Source organism: Puntigrus tetrazona, unplaced genomic scaffold (assembly GCF_018831695.1).
Source record: "Puntigrus tetrazona isolate hp1 unplaced genomic scaffold, ASM1883169v1 S000000616, whole genome shotgun sequence".
In the NCBI taxonomy this organism is placed as follows: Eukaryota; Metazoa; Chordata; class Actinopteri; order Cypriniformes; family Cyprinidae; genus Puntigrus; species Puntigrus tetrazona.
Window position 1 is genome coordinate 182,952 of NW_025048246.1, and position 25,006 is coordinate 207,957.

A 25,006-nucleotide genomic window follows, 5' to 3' on the forward strand; every position below is an offset into this window, starting at 1 on the left:
AACCACCTTTCCTTCATCATAACTTATAAGAACAGATTTTTCTTCTACAGTAATCTTCTGTTTTAAGAGATCCAGTAATTTCCCTACTAATCTTGTTGATTTTACTCCAATGCAAGAAGCAAGTGAGTTATTTAACTCAGGACCTCCAGCAGCTATAATGTCAGAAAATTTAACTTTTCTTGCTCTACAGAATGCATTTTCGAAACCCCAAGTAGTTTCACTTAAAACATCAAACCTAGCTCCAAACACAATAGGCTCTTCCAATAACCAATATAAAGACAAACCAAAAGCCCTCTTCTTTTCTTAAAAAACTCCAGATTTTAAAAACCCCTTTATAAAATGGGGTCAGTCCACTCAGCTGAATTTTACTGGAGTCCATTAAGAACAAAGTAGAATCCAGTCCCAGTCCTCCGGCTTGACTCAAAATAAATTTTGCAACATTTCTCCACACAAGATCTTCTGGTCCAGTTAAAAATCTTTGAATAAATTGTAAACGAAAAGTTGCTCCTCTGCTGGCCAGATGTACAAGCCCTTGACCCCTTCCTCCTTAGGGAGATACAGTACACTCTGGGGTACCCAGTGAAACTTAGTCCAAAAAAAGTCCACAATAAGAGCCTGTAGTTTTGCAAGAAGTCCACTTGGGGGTTCTGTACATGCCAAGCGATGCCAGAATGTTGAAGCAACCAAATTATTGATGATTATAATGCGTCCTCTAAATGACATTTTAGGCCACAGCCATTTCCACTTTTCCAGTCGTCCTTTTGTTTTTTCTAAAACACCCTCCCAGTTTTTTGCAATGTCGAATCTTCTCCAAGGTATACACCTAAATACTTAAAGCCATTTTTCTTCCATTCAAGTCCAGCAGGTAGATTAGGGAGACATTTAGCCTCCCACTTTCCACATATAACAGCTTCACTCTTATTCCAGTTTACCTTAGCTGAAGACAGCTTTCCAAAGTCATCAATTATTATTCTTAAATTATCTACTTCTTCTTGCTTATTCACAAAAACAATAACATCATCAGCATAAGCCGACAGCTTAATTTTAAAATCACATTGTGGTATACTCCAGCCATCAATCTTTGCCCTTATTCTCACTAACAATGGTTCAATTGCTAAAGCATACAACATGCCTGACAAAGCAAATCCTTGCCTTATGCCCTTGTGATCTTAAAAGGAGCACTCAGGCCACCATTAATTTTAAGTACACTCTCAATGTTTCCATACAACACCCCAATTATTTTAATAAAACTCGGGCTGAAACCAAACTCTCTTAGCGTCTGCCAGAGGTAGTTATGCTCAACCCGGTCAAAAGCTTTTTCTTGGTCCAAGGAAATGAGACCAACATTTAAACCCAATGATCTAGAGATATCAAAAATGTCTCTGATTAAATAAATGTTATCAAAAATAGATCTGTTAGGTACACAGTATGTCTGGTCCACATGGATGACCCAACCAATCGCCTCTTTTAATCTAATTGCTAAGGCTTTAGACAAAATTTTAAAATCAGAGCATAGGAGTGAAACAGGTCGCCAGTTCTTTATATTTCTGAGGTCCTTTCTTTGGTAAAAGGGTGATGACCGCTCTTCTACAGCTCATAGGCAGCAACCCTCTGGTCAAACTGTCATTGAGCATTTCTAGCAGATCATCTCCTAACACAGCCCAGAGTGACTTATAAAACTCGACTGGGATACCATCAATCCCGGAGCTTTCCCACACTCCATACTCTTTAGGGCATCATACAACTCACCTTTCGTAAAAGGTTTTTCCAGTTCAGCATTTGTCCCTTCTGGAACCTTAGGTAGACCCTCATAAAAGCAACTGGCTATCTCTTCCACCTCCGTGTATTCACTCCTGAACAGCTCTGAATAAAAAGCCACTTCTCTTTCCTAATCTCCTTAGGCTCTGTGATTTCTGTGCCAGATTCTGATAATAAAGAATGCATAATTCTATTTAAGCCATTCTTTTTCAAGGCCAAAGAAAAACTTGGTTGGACCATCCATTTGTGCTGCACTTTGAAATCTTGATCGTACCAGAGCACCCTGTGCCCTAATACCCAACAAATCATCTAAAGCTTTCTTTTTATTTTTGAGAACTTTAATACGTTCTCTATCTCTTACCAATTCCAAAGAATTTGATGACTTCCTATTCCTAAAATTTTCCCAAAAAGATTTAAAAACCTCACAAAACAATTTGTCTTGCAGTAGACCAATATTAAAATGCCAATATGCACTTCTTGATTTAACATTGTTAATAAAAATATTACAGCTAACCAAACAATGATCAGAAAAACCTACAGGTGAGATTACACAACACTTAATGGTATTAAAATGGTGTTTAAAACAATACCACCTGTCCAGTCTAGCCATTGTTACATGATATTCTCTCACTTGTGTCCACGTATACTGGGACAGCGCCTTACTTTCCTTAAACACTCTTCTAAAACAAACGCCAACAATACTACCTAAGTGTATTGAAAGGATAGAAAAGATAGAAAACTCACTCGACTCGCAGCCCAAACGCTCTCACTCCACACACATCCAACTCCGCCCACTCGCCCCCAGCATGCACTCAGAGAGAGAGAGAGAGAGAGAGAGAGAGAGAGAGAGAGAGAGAGAAAGAGAGAGAGAGAAAGAGAGAGAGACCGCCATTTTTCGCCTGACGGCCTTTATATCCGAATCCTCAATGACGTCACCACTCATGGAACAGAATTCCCCAACACCACCTATGGGCTCAATCATATTAAAGTCACAGATACACGTAACACCCTCACCCTTAAGTGAATAAATTGTAGAAATAAGTGAGCTTACCTTTTCCTTTTGTTTTATGTAAAACAGGAAAAAGTTACAATTTATTCCAATTAGACACGAGATAAAGCATCAGCAACAACATTATCTTTACCACGAATGTGCCGAATGTCTAATTCAACGCGTCTGTAGAAAACAAACTCCAACGCATCAAACGTTGGTTAGCGCTTTTCATTCGATTCAAAAGACTAAGGGGTTATGATCCGTGTAGACAATCAACGGATACTGAAACAGAGCCTACATAAACATCAAAATGCTTAAGAGCAAGGACGAGAGCAAGCGTCTCCTGCTCAATGGTGGAATAATGTCGCTGATGTTTATTGAATTTTCGCGAAAAATAGCAAACAGGGTGCTCAATATCACTGTGAGGCCTCGATGAACAGACACGAACCATAAAAGGGGGAATCGCGCTAAAACCAGGTCGTAAAACCACGCATCCTCCGCACCCCGGACCATAAAGGCAATCGAGATGGTCAGCAGAGCGATGCAGAGCGCCGCAAAGTCTACCAAACATTCTTAAGGGACTGTCGCTGCAGTGAGCTCGGCCAATCCGAGTACCCACGTCAAGATTGGGATGATTGAAACTGCAACATCTGGTCGACAGCCCGATAACCCGTTCGCACTGACCTGGGACCAGTTCTACCAAGCCACCAAGTCAAAAGGTGATGAGACTCCCGCCGTGAATCAACGTGTGTTCAGGACAGCATCACACTTTTAACCCCCCCCAGGGAGGCTTGCTGTGTCCCAAGACACATTCCTCAAAAGTGCGCCTTTTCCCTTTCGCTACAACAACAAAGGAACTGCCAGGACACACGTCAAACTACTAAATGAACAATCTAAATGCCTTCCTTTCAAACAAATATAGGTTCATTTGTAAATAACTGTTTAATAAAAGTTTTGGGGATGTATGTAGGAACCACTATATAATCTTCAAATAATCCGCTAACAGATAGCGTTCCATAAGCGCTAGATAATGCATGTTTGGTGTCAAGTTGAAGCTGATGATGTTTCCAATATCGTGGTGAATGAATAGGTATGTTTGTTAAAATGCACAACAGTGTATTCTATTTATAAACTTTCGATAAGAAACAGAAGTGCAGAATGTCAGTTCTAACTGGGATAAAGTATGCACAAACCGAGTCGAAAGCAGGCGTGGACACGCCCCTACGACCTCGGATTGGACAACTGCCCAGGCACGGCCCAAAACTTGCACCTCAAAACGCAGGAACAGAGCTCCTCATCGAGTTGAGAAGAACTTCTTCGAACCACCGAGTCGCAGGGGAATTCGGGTCGCTGCAGGAATTGCCACGGAAACGGAGAAACTTCAGAACTTGGAGAAGTTAGAAGACTCTGAACAAGAACGACCCGATACCCTCGACTCGGTCCGCTCCGTCACCTCACCCACGGACACTCACTGCCCTTTCCATAACCAACCCGGTTCATCCAAAGCGAACCACCAAGCTAGAGAGACTCCATTCAAACGGCCCGGGAAAGCCCGATCGCGTCATCCCACGGACGAGCCTGACCAATCAGCAAGCCGGATTTCCCAGACAAGCCGTGTGGTAAAACTACCTTTTCATCTCTTGACTGAATCGGCGCAGACACATATAAGCAAAGCTAAACCCTAACTTTGCTTTGTTGGTGCTCTTAGTGCGATCTCAGAACTAGCTAACAGACTTTGGACAGACAATTATCCATTTTCCCTTCCAACCCATGAATGTGTGTGTGAATGTATGTGCATGTGTGTGTGTGTGTATGTTTAGTCTTCTCAGCGTAGTCTTGTCAACTAGTAGGTACTGTTTAATACATTTTGTTTCATTATTACGAATTCGTTAGTGTTTTATGTGACTGGAAAGTTAAACTCATGCCCAGATCCGTTGCTACCTGCTCGAGGTAAAGCGAAGATCAGATAAACGAGTAAAGTCCAATTGATTTATTTTGCTGATCACAGAGTAAATTCATATTGGTAACATACATTTAAATTGCCCTAAAACACTGGACGTATTAGGTGATTTAGGGTATATTTGAATTACATACTAACGTGAATCTTTTAAGATTAAATTCCCAAAACTTGAATTAAGAGCGAATTCAAATGATAATTCATAATTATCAGAATTAATTAATTAATAATAGGTGAAAACCCTACATCACCCTGATCTCGTTGGAGAAGTACAGCCCCCGCACCCGTGTCACTTGCATCAACGGCAAGCAATAACTGAGACGAAAAATCAGGGGCAGATAAAATAGGAAAGTTAACCAGGAGGGCTTTGATTTTCTCAAAACTCTCCTGACACGCTTCAGACCATTTAAATGGAACTTTCGGGCTGAGGAGGTCGGTTAGAGGTGAAGCTACAACAGAAAAATTCTTACAGAAATTTCTGTAATATCCCACCATACCTGTGATGGGGTGCCAAGCGCTGGGATCGAACACAGGTCTCTCAGTTGAGGGAATGAGGTTTTCCTCACTGAGCCATAGCAGACATGTATTTTAGTTGGACCCAAGAGCAGAGGAGTAACATTCAGAAGGCTTGGATTGCTGAACAAAAAGGTGTTTACTGGGTATTTAACAAAGTACAACAAAACTCAGAAGCCGAGCTTCCACAAAAGATACAGAAAACAAAATGGCAGCAGAATACTTGCGTAAATGAAAAAACAGCTTTTCTCGGGAACAAAAAATACATCCATTAAAGGTCCAAGACTGAACATAATTCACTGAGAGAAGCTTGCTTAAATAGACCAGTCCACAGGTGTTACAAATGAACCTGATTAGCACTAACACAAAAGAACTGTATACACCACTGGAACCACCTAGTGGCTGGGAGAGTCACTGCATGCTAGAGTCTTACAGGAGCCCCTCTTCTATGAACGGCTCCTGACGTTCCCCCTGAATTGGAGTTCGACGGTGGAAGTCCCTGATGAGGTCTGGGTCGAGAATATCTCGAGCAGGCACCCACGACCGCTCCTCTGGGCCATAACCTCCCAGTCAACAAGATACTGATTCCTCCTCTGAGCTGGCGAAAGTCCAGAAGTCTGCGTACCGTGTAAGCTGGTTGACCACCAATAATGCGAGGTACTGGGGGTGGCTTCCTGGCTGGGGACAAAGGAGAATAGAAAACAGGCTTTAAACGAGAGATGTGGAAAGTGGGATGAATACGCATGGACCTGGGTAGGAGGAGACGGTAAGACACAGGGTTGACCCTTCTGAGAACCTTGAAAGGACCAATGAAACGGGTGCTAGTTTCCGTGACTCAACATGTAGCGGTAGATCCTTGATCGACAACCACACCTCTGACCTGGTCTGAGTGATGGTCCAACCCTCCGATGTTGGTTTGCATACCTCTGTTGGGTTTGAGTGGCCTTACGTAGGGCTACCTTAGCCTTCTGCCATGCCCGTCGACACCTCTGCACTAACTGAGCAGCAGCTGGAACCCGGACCTCAGGATCCTGCTCAGGAAACAGGGAGGAGGGGAAACCAAATTGGCACTCAAAAGGAGACATGCGTAAGGATGAATGATATTGAGTGTTGTGTGCAAATTCAGCCCAGATCAAATGGGAACTCCAGGCAGAATGGTTGTTGGAAACCAGGCATCTTAGAGTCTTTTCAATGTCCTGGTTGACCCTCTCAGTCTGCCCATTTGACTGAGGGTGAAACCCAGAAGACAAGCTAATAGATGCTCCAATTAGACGTCCGAAAGCCCTCCAGAACCGAGAAGTGAACTGAGATCCCCTGTCGGAGACCATATCTTGGGGAAATCCATGGATTCTGAAGACATGTTTCACTAGTAGGTCTGCTGTCTGACCTGCAGTGGGAATCTTGGGTAATGGTATGAGGTGACATGCCTTAGAAAATCTGTCCACCACCACCAGAATTACTGTGTTACCTTGAGAACTTGGTAGACCTGTAACAAAGTCCAATGATATATGTGACCAGGGGCGTGTAGGGATGGGTAGTGAGTGCAGTAAGCCTTGAGGGTGGGTTCTGCGTTCCTTGTTCTGAGCACAAACTGTACAGGCGTTGACAAAAGCCTGAACGTCTCTCTGCATATTTGGCCACCAAAATCTTCTCTGGATGAGTCTCAGTGTCTTTGTACTCCCAGGATGGCCCGAAGGAAGAGAAGCATGACCCCACTGTAACACATCAGAACGCATGGGGTTGGGCACAAACAGACGACCTGGAGGGCAGTTGCCTGGAACAGGGTGTCTTTGTTGGGCCTTCCTAACCGCCACCTCAAGTCCCCACTGGATAGATGCCACCACTCTGGAGTTGGGTATGATTGGTTCGGGTCTGCCCTCTACCTCAGGTGGGTCAAACTGCCTTGAGAGGGCATCAGGCTTTGCATTCCTGGAACCTGGACGATATGAGAGGAGTAAAGTCAAAGCGGTTAAAGAATAGGGCCCAACGAGCCTGGCGGAGTTCAACCGCTTGGCCTCCCGGATGTACGTGAGGTTCCTGTGATCTGTCCAGATAAGGAATGGGTGTTTAGCTCCTCCAGCCAATGTCTCCATTCCTCTAGTGCCAACTTCACAGCCAGAAGCTCCCGGTTACCAATGTCGTAATTCCTCTCAGCGGGAGAAGTCGCGAGAGAAATACGCACAAAGGGTGGAGCTTGCCATCACTCCTTGCTCTCTGTGATAAAACTGCTCCGACCCCAACATCTGAGGCATCCACCTCCACTACAAAGGGCAACTCAGGATCTGGGAGTGTAAGGATGGGGGCAGAAGTGAAGCGCTGCTTAAGCCGGAGAAAGCTTGATTAGCCTTATCAGTCCACTTAAATGAGCCTGATCTCTTCTTGGTGAGAGCAGTAAGGGGTTGTGCAATAGAACTAAAGTTCCTAATGAACCTCCTATAAAAGTTTGCAAACCCCAAGAAGCGTTGGACCTGTTTGACAGAGCGTGGTTGGGGCCAGTTCAGCACTGCCCTAAACTTATTGGAGTCCATCTGAACACTGCCCTTTGAAACAATGAATCCAAGAAAAGAGACGGTAGACACATGAAATTCACTCTTCTCTAGTTTGACAAATAATCCATTAATTAGCAGTTGAGACAAGACAGATCGTACATGTTGGACATGTTCTTGATAGCAACGGGAGAAGATAAGAATATCGTCAAGATAAACGAACACAAACTTGTTTAGCATATCCCGTAGAACATCATTAATAAGTGCCTGAAATACTGCTGGTGCATTGACTAGCCCAAAAGGCATTACCTGATATTCATAATGTCCGTTGGGGGTGTTGAAAGCAGTCTTCCATTCGTCACCAGCCCTTACCCTAACAAGGTGGTAAGCATTTCGAAGATCAAGCTTTGTGAAAATGGTTGCCCCCTGTAGGAGTTCAAAGGCCGTAGTCATGAGTGGCAGGGGGTAGCGGTTTTTTACCGTAATGCTATTCAGTCCACGATAATCTATGCATGGCCTAAGACTACCATCCTTCTTTGCTACAAAAAAGAATCCAGCTCCTGCTGGCGACGTGGATGGGCGAATGAATTGACTGTTAAGTGCCTCTTTAATATAGTCATCCATAGCGGCTCTTTCAGGGGCTGAGAGTGAATACAGTCTCCCTCTAGGAGGACAGGTTCCTGCAAGTAGATTGATTGCACAGTCATAGGGTCTATGAGGTGGCAGGGAAGCAGCACGGGTCTTGCTGAAGACTTCACAGAGATCTGTATATTCTGGGGGGACTCGAGATAACTGAGAAGACAACACTGAGTTACTAGAGGTCACAGGTTGAAGTTTGGGAATAGTTAGTACCTCTATGGATTGGGCTGTTGACCGGAGAGGAGCAGGCAGTGACTTGGGAGTGTCTGGTCGAGAGTTCAGAGATGTCTTCGGGAACTCGAAAAATAACAAAGAGACAGGTCTGAATCCCCACAATTAGTGCCCCAAGCAATTAATTCTCTAGATGTCCAATCTATGTGTGGGTTGTGAAGAGACAGCCATGGGTAGCCAAGAATCAAAGGGAACTCTGGTGAGTGGATCAAATAAAATTGTATCTTCTCACTATGGTTATTAGTCAGCATGTGGAGAGTGGTGTGTATTGGCTTACCTGGCCAGAACCCAGAGGTCTCCCATCCAATGCGGTTATGGTCAAAGGTCTTTGGGTTATAAGAGGCTGAATTCTCAGGTGTTTAGCCAAAGCATAGTCCATAAAATTTCCTGCAGCTCCCGAGTCAATGAAGGCCCACAACTTGTGACGTTGATTACCCAGATGCAGTGAAACCTGGAGTGAAACCCCAGAGGCTGCCGGTCGGGGGAAGTTAATTACTCTCGTCCCAGCCCCCCTCTCCTTGGACGAGAGTTGCCTTTTCCCATTAACTCAGGGCAGTTGAACCTGAAATGATCTGGTTTTCCACAATATAGGCAGCATCTCTCCTCATGCGACGGTCTCTTTCAGCTTGTGACAACCTAGCCCTTCCCAATTGCATGGGTTCCTCAGAATTCATAGAAGGTGTTGGTGATTCAAAGGTGCTACTAAAAATTTGGGGCTCAGACATTCCAACGTCCCTGTGGCGTTCCTGTCTGCGGTCTCGAATGCGGTTGTCTATTCTGATGGCAATGGCTATGAGGGACTCCAGGTCAGGAGCTGGATCACGAAATGCCAGTTCATCCTTTAGTGCAGGAGAGACCATGGTGAAACGCTGCTCTTAGGGCCTGTTGGTCCCAACCACTCTCTGTGGCTAAAGTGCGAATTCAATAGCGAACTCTGCCACGCTCCGTGTTCCTTGAGAAATTTGAAGTAGTCTGTGGTCAATATCTCCTCCACTAGGGGGATGATGAAATACCTTCTTCATCTCTGCAACAAACAGATCACTATTGTCAGTGAGTGGTGAGTGGTGGTCCCACAATGCTGTTGCCCAGTCCAGCGCCTTTCCTGTAAGGAGAGTCATTATGTATGCCACCTTGCTGCTCTCAGTTGGAAAACTGTTAGGTTGTAGGCCGAAAGCTAGAGAACACTGAGTAATGAAGCCTCGACACCTCTCTGGGTTCTCATCATATCTCTCTGGTGCGGGTAGCCTGGGCTCAAGTAAAAGTCAGTCCGTGAAGGTCTAGAATGATCCGTTGGCGTGGATTGAGTGGTAAATGCTGGATGGGCAGACAGCTGACTTAACTGCTGAAGGATCTCAGTTAACATCTGTTCATGTTTGTGAACCATAGAGGCTTGGTCAGAAAGAGCAGCAAGGATATGCTCAGCACTGGAAGTAGCATCTTCTGCTGGGTCCATCTTTTTGGTTCAGTCTTGCTGTGATGGGGTGCCAAGCGCTGGGATCGAACACAGGTCTCTCAGTTGAGGGAATGAGGTTTTCCTCACTGAGCCATAGCAGACATGTATTTTAGTTGGACCCAAGAGCAGAGGAGTAACATTCAGAAGGCTTGGATTGCTGAACAAAAAGGTGTTTACTGGGTATTTAACAAAGTACAACAAAACTCAGAAGCCGAGCTTCCACAAAAGATACAGAAAACAAAATGGCAGCAGAATACTTGCGTAAATGAAAAAACAGCTTTTCTCGGGAACAAAAATACATCCATTAAAGGTCCAAGACTGAACATAATTCACTGAGAGAAGCTTGCTTAAATAGACCAGTCCACAGGTGTTACAAATGAACCTGATTAGCACTAACACAAAGAACTGTATACACCACTGGAACCACCTAGTGGCTGGGAGAGTCACTGCATGCTAGAGTCTTACAATACCCAAAAATCGTCGAAGCTCACGGCGTGTATTTATTGGGCACCGAAAAACGAGTGATAGCCTCCACCTTAGACTCAACCGGACGAACTTGACCACCGCCAACAATCTTTCCTAAATAAGTTACCGTGGCGCGACCAAATTCGCATTTCGCTAGATTGACCGTAAGATTCGCACGAGACAAACGATTAAACAACGTGTCAAGCTGCTGTATGTGTTCTGACCAAGACTCGCTATAGACCACTAGGTCATCCAAATAAGCCTCCTCATTATGCATGCCTTCGATGACACGGTTCACCAACCTCTGAAAGGTTGCCGGTGCATTTCGTAAACCGAAAGCCATGACCGTATAGTTAAGGAAATGGTCAGGTGTTACGAACGCAGAGATCTCTTTGCGCGCTCTCAGTCAAAGGCACCTGCCAATACCCTTTAAGCAAGTCGATCTTAATCACGAACACAGCGTTTCCGACACGATCCACGCAGTCTTCCATGCGAGGCAAAGGATAACTGTCTGGTTTTGTAACTGCATTAACGCGTCTAAAATCAGTGCAAAAACGAAATGAGCCGTCAGATTTTTTTACTAGCAAACAAGGTGAGCTCCATGAACTAAAGCTCGGCTATGTCGTTTTCTATCATGAAGGTCACCTCTTTTTTCAGCTGCAATTGTTTTTCAGGACTTACTCGAAATGCGTGCTGTTTAATAGGCAATGAATCGCCAACATCAATATCATGTTCCATCAACGAAGTACGAGAAGGGATGTCAGAAAACAAGTTATTATAAGTCTGAATGACATTAGTCACGTCAGCGCATTCAGCAGCAGTCAGATGGGAAAGAAACGTGTCAAGATTTCGGATCACCTCAGAATTTTTCAACCTTCCCACCACCAGCTCAGCAGAGGGAAAGTCAATATCATCCTCAATTATGATCGAGACACAGGTGCTATTAGTATTAGAAGATAATGGACAGGTCAAAATTTCAGCACTAGACAGCGTCTCATCAACAGGTGAATCAGCACTGAGCAGCGCCTGTTCTTTGATCACCGAAGAATCTGTGGGTGAAACCGTTAACGCAAAAGACTTCTGTCCAAACAGATCTGGCTTTCGCTCAAAATAAGGTTTTAGCATATTAATGTGACACAAACGAGTCTTTCTCTTTCGATCGGATGTCGATATTACGTAGTTAAGTTCACTCACCTTCTCTTTTACCTGATAAGGACCGAAGTAACGGGCCTGCAGTGCAGATCCTGATACTGGTAACAGCACTAGCACCCTATCACCAGGAGAAAAACTACGAAGTTTAGCACTACGATCGAAACGTTTTTCATTCGCTGTTGTGACATCTTCAAATTCTCTTTAGCCAACTCACATACACGGTGCAGTTTTAAACGGAACTCTGAAACGTAGTCAAGGACATTGTTTAGACTCGAGTCATTAGACCAGTGATCTTTGATCAGCTTCAGTGGACCACGAACAGTGTGTCCAAACACCAGCTCGTTAGGACTGAAGCCCAAAGACTCCTGTACTACCTCCTTACTGCAAACATAACCATAGGCACTCCCTCATCCCAGTCTTTCTGAAACTCTAGACAGAACGCACAAAGCATTGATTTTAAAGTCTGGTGGAACCGTTCGAGTGCTCCTTGGCTTTCTGGATGGTAACAACTAGAAGTGCAGTGTTGAATATGCAACTGATCCAGAACTTGTTTAAACACACGAGACATAAAATTCGTACCTTGATCTGATTGAATAGTGCGAGGAAGGCCAAACAGGAGAAGAACTTAAGAAGCGAGCAGTAATTTTCCGTAAAGGTATTACCTCTGGAAAACGTGTAGATGCACACATTATTGTCAGTAAATACTGGTTACGGACTTCGTACGAGGCAAGGGACCGACACAGTCGATCAGCACTCTCGCAAATGGTTCACCAATAGCTGGAATTGGATACAGCGGAGCAGGTGGAATGGTTTGGTTCGGTTTTCCAATCTTCTGACACACATGGCAACTTCGGCAGTAACTTGCTACATTTTTTTTTAAACCAGGCCAGAAAAAATGTCGGAGCACACGATCATACGTTTATTTACTCCCAAATGACTGGCAAATGGACCGTCATGTGCAAGTCTCAGGATTTCAAAACGATATGAGGAAGGAACTACTACCTGCTTAACACTCTGCCATTCATCATCAGCAGCAGCAGTATTTGAAGGTCTCCACTTCCTCATCAGCACACCATCTTCAACAAAGTATCCTTGCGATACACTCTCAAGTTGCTCAACAGGAACAACAGCTTCAAAGAGGGGTGACATTTCCTTGTCTTTCCTCTGCTCAAAAATAAGCTGCTCATGTGACAGAGATAATTTAACAAGCCCCAAAGAAGGTTCGTCTAGCTTCTTGACGGTGATGTCCAAACCAACAGAATTTGAACACTTCACTTTCCCCAGATCTGAACTCGTGAGAAACATATCACTCAGATCGAATTTACACCGTCTTCTGACTTCCCATGGCTTTTCTCTTTTAATCTCTGTTACATAGCGCGAGTAACAGCGCACTGAAGAAATACCTCGGGATATTTCCGAGCTAATGCATCAGGAGTAATGCAGGAAAAGGAACACTGGTTACCTCAGGGCTAGCACCACCTATAGGCTCAATCATATTAAAGTCACAGATACACGTAACACCCATCCATACAGAATGAAAAAAAAAAAAAAAAACCATGGGAGAAACCAGACTCAGTTGGGGCCCGTTCTCCTCTAACCGGACGCCCAGCACTTAACTTCCAGTTCAATTTTAAACGCAGCTGTGTCAGATAGCGTAAATGACTTTCTTTTTATTTGTTTGTTTGTGTGTGTGTGTGTGTGTGTGTGTGTGTGTGTGTGTGTGTCAGGATCTGGTCATCGGTCCACAGTGCGCATCTAGGTGTTCTGGTCTCTGATGAACATAATCTCTGGGTGCTGATCCACCATCTAGTCTGGATACAAACTGTGAAACAGATTAAGAAAGAAACAGGACTAATATTAGCGTAGAAGCCATTCTTTCTATGATGTCACAAGTACATTGTGTTTTAGGAGTAGTGTTCCCGGTTCCAGCGGTTCTAAGTAATGCAGCCTAAAATCCTTTAACAGATTTGAATAATAAAAAGTGTGTTGGTGTGTTATGTGTAGGCTAGGTTAAAAGATGTGTCTTTAATCTAGATTTAAACTGGCAGAGTGTGTCTGCTTCCCGAACCGAGTTAGGGAGACTGTTCCAGAGTTTAGGTGCTAGATAGGAAAAGGATCTGGCGCCCGCAGTCGATTTTGATATTCTATTATCAAATGGCCAGAGTTTTGAGAATGCAGCGGTCGTGCAGGACTATAATGTGATAAGAGCTCACTCAAGTATTGAGGAGCTAAACCATTCAGGGCTTTATAGGTAATTAATAAGATTTTAAAATCTATCCGATGTTTGATAGGGAGCCAGTGCAGTGTTGACAGAACCGGGCTAATATGATCATACTTCCTAGTTCTAATAACGACTCTAGCTGCTGCGTTTTTGGACCAGCTGAAGTTTATCAAGTGTGCAGAACAACCACCCAATAAAACATTACAATAATCTAACCTTGACGTCATAAACGCATGAATTAACATTTCTGCATTAGAGGTTGAAAGCATAGGTCGTAATTTGGATGTATTTTTAATATGGAAAAACACAGTCTTACAGATGCTGGAAACATGGTTGTCGAAGGAAAGATTGCTGTCAAACGGCACACCTAGGTTCCTAACTGATGAAGAACAATTAACAGAGCAGCCATCAAGTGTTAGACAGTGTTCTAGATTATTATATGTGGCGTTTTTAGGTCCAATTATTAGCACCTCCGTTTTTTCAGAATTTAGCATTAAAAGTTACTCATCATCCAGTTTTTATATCGACTATGCATTCTGTTAGATTCTCAATTTGGTGTGTATCACCAGGCTGCACTGAAATCTAGAGCTGAGTATCATCAGCATAGCAGTGAACGCTAACACTATGTCTCCTGATAATATATCTCCCAGAGGTAACATGTATAGGTTGAAAAGTAACGGTCCTAGCACTGAGCCTTGAGGAACTCCATATTTCACTTGTGAGCGATATACTTCCTCATTTACTGCTACAAACTGATGATTTAAACCATGCTAAGGCGCTTCCTCTAATGCCAACATAGTTTTCTAGTCTATCCAAGAGAATGTTGTGATCAATAGTATTGAATGCTGCGCTAAGATCTAATAGCACTAATAACGAGATAAAACCACGATCCGATGATAGAAGCAGGTCATTAGTAACTCTAATGAGAGCAGTCTCAGTACTATGGTACGGTCTAAAACCTGATTGGAAATCCTCATAGATACCATTTTTTTCTAAAAAGGAATACAGTTGTGAGGATACTACCTTTTCTAGTATCTTTGACAGAAAAGGGAGATTAGAGATTGGTCTGTAATTTCCTAAGTCTTTGGGGTCAAGATGTGGTTTCTTAATAAGAGGCTTAACTACTGCCAGTTTGAAGGTTTTGGGAACATATCCTAATGACAATGATGAATTAATAATGTTCAAAATAGGATCTATGACTTCTGGAAGCAAATCTTTTAATAGTTTAGATGGAATAGAGTCTAACATATATGTTGCTGGTTTAGATGATTTAACAAGTTTCTATAAGTCTTCTTCTCCTATAATAGAGAAAGAGTGTAATTTTTCCTCAGGGGATCTATAGCTCACTAACTGATGTGCAACTGTAGCTGACGGCTGCGTAGTTACAATTAAAAAGATGAAAGAAAACAGTTTGTCTCCTTCCTGACCTGGTGTTACGACCCCACGTAGGTCTAGGGGTACAGGGTATAACATTTAAAAGATAGACATTAAAAACGTGTGCGTATAGTGTGTAGGACAAAGACAACCGTGCAAACTAATGTACAAGATAATAATTTTTTTATTTGTGTAGGTGATGATTAAATACACGCGGTGCAATGGTGATAGAACAGAAAAAGAAAATGGTATATATACACGTACAATATTTACATTATTTACAGAAACAAAAAAACACACAAGACGCAGAGGAACGGGAAGAAGAGACGAGGGCGGTGCTAAAGTAAAGAAAATAACTCAAAACCGTCTCCAGCTATTTAACTTCCCCTAGACTATCTACCAACACTAATTATTTGAAAATAAAAATGTCTTCAGCGTCCGTGACGCCCTAACTTAACTACGCTCTCTGATCAAAACAAAAGTACATGGGGTGGCACGCGCCCCTAACCTAATGTACTATACAAAGTAGATTCCTACTAAGTCACGTGGCGTTCTTACCTGTCCACTTCTCCCGGCCTCACAACACACAACGAATGACAACTAACAATATGAGTGGAAAAGGGAACGGAGAACAATACACAATAACGAACATCAAACAATGCAATATACAATGACAATCAGTATTCCGAAAAAGTAGCGAGCAAACGGCAAAACAAAATGGGGGGGGGCTTGTGGGTGGTCTGGCGGGCTCTTTTATTTGAGGTGGTTTGGAATGATTGGAGACTGCGGAATGGGTGACGCGTCAGCGCTGATGATGATTGATGGGTGACGGGAACCAATGACCGGTGACTGAGAGTGTAAAGGGCGGAGAACAGAGAGGGGAAGAAAAAACACCGCGACAAAACGCGAACACGTAACACCCCACCCATAAGAACAAACATATAACAATATTGTTTGTTAACAATCACAACACCATCCAAAAACAACTAAACACATCTAGAAAGAGCATCTGCCACTACATTGTCTACTCCTTTCTTGTGGCAAATTTCAAGATTATAATTTTGTATGATCAAAGCCCAGCGCATAAGACGCTGATTCTGATTGTACATGCGGGACAGGAAAACTAAAGGATTGTGATCTGTGTAGACAGTAACAGGAACAGAACTGGATCCGATGTAAACTTCGAAAAATTGTAGTGCTAACAGTAACGCAAGAGCTTCTTTTTCGATGGTGGAATAGTTGAGCTGGTGTTTATTAAATTTCCGAGAAAAATAACATACAGGATGTTCAACGCCACTTTGGTCTTCTTGGAGAAGTACGGCACCGGCACCTACGGCACTCGCATCGACTTCCAGTTTAAAAGGGACGAGACGTCTGGAGCAGCGAGAACAGGGGTACAGCATAACAACGCTTTGATATTCTCAAATGCCTGCTGGCACTCAGATGACCAAACGAATTGATTGGTTGGACTAAGTAAATTTGTGAGGGAACAGGCCACACTGGAAAAATTCCGACAAAAACTGCGATAGTATCCAGCCATTCCTAAAAATCGGCGTAACTCGCGTCTGGTGGTAGGAACAGGAAACTCGGCTATGGCGGAAACTTTGGCAGCAACGGGGCGAACCTGACCTTGACCAACTTCTTTACCGAGGTAGGTAACTGTTGCTTGACCAAATTCGCATTTGGCTAAATTTAGGGTGAGTGTAGCTTTGGCAAGTCGTGTAAAGACAGTGGTTAACAACGAAATGTGTTCTGACCATTCAGACGAGTACACTACCAAATCGTCTAGGTAGGCATTACAATTTGAGACACCTGACAAAACTGTATTCACCAACCTTTGAAATGTAGCTGGTGCATTGCGCAACCCGAAGGCCATAACTTTATATTGCATGAAGTGATCTGGTGTTACAAAGGCAGAAATCTCTGAAGCTCGTGGAGTCAATGGCACCTGCCAGTAACCTTTCAGCCCCAAGGTTGTCCACGCAATCTTCCATACGGGAAGAGGAAAGCAATCAGGTACCGTAACAGCATTAACCTTACGATAATCCGTGCAAAAAGCGAAAACGTTCCGTCTGGTTTAGGCACAAGAACACACGGAGAACTCCACGGACTACAACTGTGAGTAGCTAGGTCATTTTCAACAAGGTATTTGACTTCCTTCCTCATAACAGCTCGCTTTACGGGTTAATGCGGTAAGCGTGTTGTTTGATAGGGGGAGAATTATTGACATTTATATCATGTTGTAACACTGAGGTCTGCGTAGGGGTGTCATTAAATAGAGTGGGAAATTTGTGAATTAACTGTATAATGTCACGTTGCTGTAACTCAGACAAGTGAGAGAGAATTGAAGGCAACTTCCCAGCATTTCTGAATTGCTTAGCCGGGCGCACTGTTGAGGAGCATTTCGCAACACAAGGCCATCCTCATCAGCAGCAGATACCAGAGCAGGAGATGTAACCTCGCCAACTACAGCGACTGAAGAAACAACAGGTGTAGCTGCCACCTCATCAGCTTTCACTTGTGGAGACTCTCTATGATGATACGCCTTCAACATGTTTATGTGACACACTCTCGACTGGCGTTTCCTTTCAGGAGTACGAATTACATAGTCTGTCTCACTCAATTTCTCTTGCACAACGTAAGGACCAGAAAAGCGGGCAGACAAGGCAGACCCTGGGATGGGCAACAACACAAGAACTCAGTCACCAGCTTGAAAAGAACGCGGGACAGCCTTAGAGTCATACCGTCGCTTCATCACGTTCTCTGCGCAGCTGTGGCGACTCTTTTGCCAAATCGCAAGCTTTATGTAACCGTTCTCTAAACCGACTATCATAATTGAGCACATTAGTCTTAGGGCTTTTCTCAATTTCCATTATGTTTTCTTTTAACAGTTTGAGTGGTCCTCGAACCGTATGACCGAAAACAAGCTCAGCAGGACTGAACCAGAGTGACTCCTGCACTGCGTTTCACGGACTGCAAACAATACCAATGGGACACCTTCATCCCAATCCCTATTCGTGTCTGCACAGTACTTTTTTAACATGGACTTCAGAGTTTGGTGAAACCGTTCAAGTGCGCCTTGACTCTCCGGATGATACGCACTTGATATTCGATGGGTGATGGAAAGTGATTTTAAAACCTGATTAAATATCTTAGACATAAAATTGGTTCCTTGATCAGTCTGTACAATTTTCGGTAAACCAAATGTAGCAAAAACTTTATCAAGGCTTTGATAATCACAGGAGCAGTAATTTTGCGAAGTGGAATTGCCTCTGGGAATCTTGTAGCAGTGCACATGATTGTTAACAGAAACTGATTCCCTGACTTTGTTTTAGGAAGCGGGCCGACACAGTCAATAATAACATGTTCAAAGGGTTCTCCGAGACCTGGAATAGGAGAAAGCGGGCCGGAGGAACGACCTGATTCGGTTTCCCCACGCTCTGACAAGTGTGGCAAGTTCGGCAAAATTCCACGACATCCTTCTTTAATCCTGGCCAAAAAAAATGTCTAAGAAGTCTATCATATGTTTTCGTGATACCAAGGTGCCCTGACAACACATGATCGTGCGCTAAACACAAGACATGCTGACGATAAGCAGAAGGAATAACAATCTGATACACGATATTCCAGTCAGCGTCAGTTTCAGTATTGGAGTACCATTTGCGCATTAACAAGCCGTCCTCCACAAAATAAGCAACCTTTTCCTTGCTATCCTTTGGAGAGACAGCAGATTGGAAACATTTAGCCAAAGATCCGTCCTTTTTCTGCGCATGGCGATAATTTGTGACCGAGACACAGGTACATTTAGAAAATCACCGTCTAATTTCAAACTTATTGTCTCTGCTTGTCGTTTTCCAAAAGTAACATTCTCTACTTTTTCCACATTTTCAGCAAGCATAGGAGCTAAAAATGATTCTGACAAGTCAACAGAATCGATCATCTTCCGTGACTGGGCGCGCGTCAAAACATGCGGGAAAGACATCAGGGTAACTCTTATACAACTCATCCGGGCCAGAAACACTACAAGGATGATCAACAACCTCTAAAGCTGGCATTACTTTACCACCCGCTAAATCATTGCCAAGAATGAACGAAACTCCTTAATAGGAAGAGAAGGGCGAACAGCGACCGACACAAACCCAGTAACTAGCTCACATTGCAAGTGTATTTGGTGTAAGGGTGCCTTTACGAACCCCATTTCAATTCCTTGCACTAAAATACTCGACCCACAGAATGACTGATCCGACAAAGGTAACGCACTTTCGACCAAAAACGAGTGCGCGCTCTCCGTATCTCTGAGCATCTGAATTTCCCGTTGATCTTCGGGTTTTCCAGAAAATGAAATTAACCCCTTACACAAGAACGGCTTATAGCTAGGGTCAGCACAATACTCAACAGGCGACACGTTACTAAAACCAGGGACAGAATTTACAAACCCCACACTTTTAGGCGGTGGTTGTTGTTGCTTGCGCTTTAATGTCACACAATCTGCTATTACATGCCCTTGTTTATGGCAGTAAAAACATTCCCTCGTCTCTCTAGATTGCAGAGACACCGGCTTCACACGGGAAGGCTGGGACTGAACAGCAGGATTTTTATCTGACCGCACGGAAGTATACACGCTCTTGTGCGTAAGCACAAACTCATCCGCAAACACTGCTGCTTGCGACAACGAAACTACTTTCTGTTCGTTCAGGTATACAACGACACGTTCGGGCAAACAATCTTTAAATTCCTCCAACAACATTAATTCTCTTAACGAATTAAAGTCTGCTACCTTACTCGCGTTACACCACTTATCAAAGAGAATGCCTTTCTCGCGCGCAAACTCAACAAAAGTCTGACTGTTCTGTTTTTTATGATTTCTAAATCGCTGTCTGTATGCTTCAGGTACAAGCTCGTAAGCACGGAGAATGGCTGATTTAACTGTCTCATATTGTAGACTCTCCTCTAAGGACAACGTTGAACAAACCTCCTGTGCCTTGCCAACCAATTTGCACTGGAGAAGAAGGGACCAAACATCTTTCGGCCAACAAAATGAGGATGCGATACGTTCGAAAGCGCTGAAATACGTATCAACCTCAGTCTCCCTAAACGGAGGCACTAACGAAATATGCTTGCTTACGTCAAACATGGGTGAGGATGGATCAACAACTGGAGCAGAAACAGAATACTGCACAGTAACTCTAGCAGAACTCTTAGAGTCCAACTCGAGCTGTCGCAGCTTCACCTCTTTCTCAGCCTCGATCTCAAGCCTGCGGATTTCGAGCCTCAGGTCCAACTCAGCCTGACGCGCCTGAGCCCTTTCCTGTGCCTCATACTGTAAACGGGCCAAGCGGACTTTCAATCGTCCATCCTCCTTGGACCCAGCAGAAGTAGGAGAAAACGGGTAAAAAGCGGCAAGACAGCCTTGGCCTCGGCGTCCGCCTCAACCTCGGCGTCTGTCTCGCTCTGCCCTTCCTCCAAGGAACAGGCACTAGGCGGTTGCGCGTCAGCACCAAGCGACCCGGTCTCTACAACATCGACGCCAGGCATCACAAAATCCTCAACTCCGTCAATTTGTCGAATATCATTCTTTTGATATTTTTCTTAAGAGCTTGTCTTACCACAGGAATTTTATAATAGTCTGCAATTTTTATTAAATCATCTTTTCTACAACTGTCAATTGTTTAATGGATGGGTTAGTAATAAATACTTCCAAATCAAATGAGGCCATGCTTACTGCCAGTACCAAACACACACAGAGAGCGCAACACTACACTACACACTACGCTTCCAGACCTATCTGAAGGTATCACTTTGCCACAACACAACCTGCACGCACAGCTTCTTAATGTCTTGGGATGGGTTTTAAAGATCCCGGACGAGCCCCAAAAATGTTACGACGACCCCACGTGGGTCTAGGGGTACAGGGTATAACATTTAAAAAGATAGACATCAAAAACGTGCGTATAGTGTGTGGGACAAAGACAACCGTGCAAACTAATGTACAAGATAATAATTTTTTATTTGTGTAGGTGATGATTAAATACACGCGATGCAATGGTGATAGAACAGAAAAAGAAAATGGTATATATACACGTACAATATTTACATTATTTACAGAAACAAAAAACCACAAGACGAAGGAACGGGAAGAAGAGACGAGGGCGGTGCTAAAGTAAAGAAAATAACTCAAAACCGTCTCCAGCTATTTAACTTCCCCTAGACTATCTACCAACACTAATTATTTGAAAATAAAAATGTCTTCAGCGTCCGTGGCCGCCCCTAACTTAACTACGCTCTCTGATCAAAACAAAAGTACATGGGGTGTACACGCGCTTCTAACCTAATGTACTATACAAAGTAGATTCCTACTAAGTCACGTGACGTTCTTACCTGTCCACTTCTCCCGGCCTCACAACACACAACGAATGACAACTAACAATATGAGTGGAAAAGGAACGGGAGAACAATACACAGTAACGAACATCAAACAATGCAATATACAATGACAATCAGTATTCCGAAAAAGTAAGTAGCGAGCAAACGGCAAAACAAAATGGGGCTTGTGGGTGGTCTGGCGGGCTCTTTTATTTGAGGTGGTTTGGAATGATTGGAGACTGCGGAATGGGTGACGTCAGCGCTGATGATGATTGATGGGTGACGGGAACCAATGACCGGTGACTGAGAGTGTAAGGGCGGAGAACAGAGAGAGGGAAGAAAAAAACACGACAAAAAAACGCGAACACGTAACACCTGGGCACTAGTTGGTCAAGTTGGAACTCTAAGACTATATGCCATATTTCTAGATAGAAGAGCGGCACCACCCCAGGAGGGATGAAGACCATCTCTTTTCAACAGGTCCATCCAGAAACTGGGCACCACTTCGACATCCAGCCATTGAGACCCAGCAGTCTGCTGTAAATCTCATCACCCGGTAGGCAAGGAGGGGACCAGAGCATATTACATTGTCCGACATCGTACTAGCAAATTCACACACAAAATGTTCTTTACTTTTTTGCATTTCTTATGTAAATTATTTTTTCATTTCTTATGTTTATGTTTTATTTTTTCTTTTCAAAAATATTCTTTACTTTTTTTGTAATTATTATTTTTATTTCTTATGTTAATGTCTCTAAAAAGCCACCAATTTGTGACTGGTTATTACAAAAAACATTTTTATTATTATTATTATTTTTTTATATTCTTTACGTTTTTGGATTTTTTTATTTATGTTAATTTCACTAAAACGCCACAGATTTGTGACTGATTATTGCAAAAATATTCTTTACTTTTTTCAATTATTAATTCTTTTTATTTCGTATGTTAATGTCACTAAAAAGCACAAACTTGTGACTAGTTAATTTTTTAAATATTATACATAAATATGCTTTCCTTTTTAAAAATAGTATTATATATTATTTTTTCATTTCTTAATGTCACTAAAAAGCCACAAATTTGTGACTAATTATTATAAAAATATTGTTTACTTTTTGTAATTATTATTTTTTTCATTTTCATATGTTAATGTCACTAAAACTTTGTGACTGATTATTTCAAAACTATTCTTTACTTTGTTTGTACTACTACTACTACTACTACTACTACTATTTTCTCTGGAAGAAAATAAATAAATAAATGAATGAATAAACATCATCACCCTATCTCTAAAGGAGTGCCCAGCCACCCTACGGAGGAAACGAATTTCGGCCGCTTGTATCAGGGATCTCATTCTTTCGGTCATGACCCAAAGATCATGACCATAGCTGAGAGTAACATTGAATATCAACCGGTAAATGACAGACCAGTACAGCGACCGCATTACTGCAGAAGCTGCACCTGTCGATCTCTCGTTCCATCCTCCCCTAACTCCTCCACCTGAGGCAGGAGCTCCCCACCAACCTGACTGAGAACCATTGCTTCAGGCTTAGAGGTGTTGATTCTCATCCCAGCCGCTTCACACTCAGCTGCAAACCGCCCCAGCGCACACTGTAGGTCTTGGCAAAAGCAGAGACGCGCTATCCTGTGGTCGCCAAAACAGACCCTCTCCAGCCCCCAGCTGCGCCTAGAAATCCTATCCATAAAAATAATGAACAGGACCGGTGACAAAGGCAGCCCTGTCCGAATCCAACATGCACTGGGAACAAGTCTGACTTAATGCCGGCATCAATGCCTGCTCTGATCATACAGGGACCGGACAGCCCTTAACAATGGGCCTCTTAACCCGTATTCCCAGAGCACCCCCCAAAGGACACCACAAGGAACCCGGTGGAATGCCTTCTCCAAATACACAAATCGCATGTGGACTGGTTGGGCAAACTCCCAGGAACCCTCCAGTATCCTGAAGAGGGTATAGAGCTGGTCCAGTCTTCCACGTCCAGGACAAAACCCGCATTGAAGCTGAGGTTCCACTATCGGACGGATTCTCCTCTCTAGTACCCTGGCATAGACTTTCCCAGGGAGGCTGAGGAGTGTGATCTCCCAATAGTTGGAGATCACCCTCCGGTCCCCCTTCTTAAAAAGAGGAACCACCACCCCGGTCTGCCAGTCCAGAGGCGTGTCAGCCAAGACAGCCCCACAACATCCAGAGACCTGAGGTAGTAGTCTGGGCGGATCTCGTCAAGCTTCTCAACAACCTCAGTGACCTCAGCCAGGGTGATGGTCGAGTGCCCCCCCTGGGAGGATTGAGGAGATCCTCAAAGTATTCCTTCCACCGCCCGACAAATTCCCCAGTCGTGGTTGCAGGTAGAGACCTGCGCGGGACAGATTTTTCAGTCCCGCTCCCGCAGGATTCTGTCCGCTCCACAACAATATAGATTTTTTTTTCGCTCCAGCCCGCAATATTCAAGTTTTGTCCCGCTCCTGCCCGCATGTAAACATTAAAACTGTGTACACATGGCGCTTCAGACCTGAAGTTCCAGAATTGTGGCTGCTGTATGCGAGTATTTTGCTGCATTTGTCGCAGGCTCGCAAAGGAAGGTGCTTTCCATACCGTCACATACTATAGAAAAACATTTCCAAATATCGGATTTCCCTTTGTTTGGCTTTGTAGTTCTGTATGTTCCTTTCTTTAATAATGAACTAATATATGTAGCACTAAGCGCTCCACCTGTGTCATGCTCTTCAGACATTTTGCCTCGGTGTGGGTCTATGGTCTTTGTTCCTCGCAAGAACCACGTGAGAATTTACGTTATTTTGAGTTGTTCTTGTTGCTTTTGTGCAGCAGATAAATAATATTTTATTTCTTTTTAACAATTTAATTTTAAGATATTTCCATTTTGCGGAGTCCATAAATAATTTTATTCTCCATAACCCGCACACACACGAGGACCTTACCGCCGCACCAGCGTTCACATATCAAATTTCGTCCTGCGCCGCACTGGGTTGCGTCGGGTCCCGCGAGACCCGCGGTACTCCCGCGGGATTGCAGGTCTCTATTAGCAGGTTCCCACCAGCACCGTATGCGGTGTTGGCAGGGCACTGATTCCCTTTTTTGAGGCGTCGGACGGTTTGCCAGAACCTCTTTGAGGCCGTCCGATAGTCCTTGTTCATGGCCTTCCCGAACTCCTCCCAGACCTGAGACCAGAACCACCCGGGCAGTGGTCTGCTTGGCCCACCGGTACCTGTCAGCTGCCTCAGGAGTCCCACGAGCCAACCAGGCCTGATAGGACTCCTTCTTCAGCTTGACGGCATCCCTTTCTTCCGGTGGGGTTGCCGCCACGACATGCACCGGAGACTTTACGGCCACAGCTCCGGACGGCTGCATTGACCAAAGAGGCAGAGA